Below are 1,112 nucleotides of genomic sequence, written 5' to 3' on the forward strand. Positions count from 1 at the left end.
TGCCCATCCAGATCCAATGATCACATTGAAGGTGCAGAGCTAAACTTCAAAGGGAAATTTTGATGACCAGGAAGCCAAAATCCCTGAGAGGCTGTTAGCATACATGTGTACTAGAGTTCTGGGCATGGAGTCAGTGGACCTGGGTTCAAATCCTGTTTCTGGCATTACATATTTACAAGTCAATTAGACCTTGGATCTCAATTTCCTCATCTGTAAAATAAGAGAACTGGACTAGATGGTCTTTACAAGCCCTTTTTGAATTCAGATTCCATCCTCTATTGTGTTAGCTATTCCTCTCAGCTTTGTGTCATTTATAAATTTTGTGAATCTGTCTTCGTCATTGATTTTTTTAAATGTTAAATACCACAGAGCCAAGAACATGTTCTCATGACACTTAACTCAATATCTCCAACCAATGTGACCTTGAACCATCAATCAGTAAGATCCTTCTACAAGTTCTAATCCATCTACCTGCATGACTTTCTAGTTGTCATCTTCCCATTGTTTCCATAGCTTTTTCAACCTTAAAAATCCAAGATCCTATGACCTTCTAAGAAATGAGTCATAATATCAGTAACCCAGATAAAAGCAAAAACAAATAAACATGCCAGGAGTTGCCAGCCTAGCTTCGATTATATGTCATAGACTTTCTACATTAACCAATGGATGAAGGATTTATTAGTGTACCCTTAAAAAAAATTCACCCAAGTATATTTTGCATTTGTAAATAAATCGTAAATAGTACTGGATAAATCATTCTGTTTTTGTTCCCCAAGTTAAGTCACAGAATCACAGGATCTTAGTGTTGAAATTATCCTTGGTAAATCTCATACTGTCACCTAAACTTTGCTTGAAGACTTCTTTCCAAGGGGGGAGAAACCCACTATCTCCTGAGACATTTTGTTCCATGCATGGATAGCTAAGAGGTACAGTGGATAGAAACGTACACCTAAGACAGGAAGACATGAGCTTAAATCTGTACTCCAGACATTTACCATCTGCGTAACCCTGGGCAAGCCACCTAACTTTTGTCTGTCCCAGTTTTCTCATCTATAAAATTGTAATAAGGACACCTAATTCTGAGAAGTTGTTTTGATGATAAAATATGATAA

Source organism: Monodelphis domestica, chromosome 7 (genome assembly GCF_027887165.1).
Source record: "Monodelphis domestica isolate mMonDom1 chromosome 7, mMonDom1.pri, whole genome shotgun sequence".
Classification (NCBI taxonomy): domain Eukaryota; kingdom Metazoa; phylum Chordata; class Mammalia; order Didelphimorphia; family Didelphidae; genus Monodelphis; species Monodelphis domestica.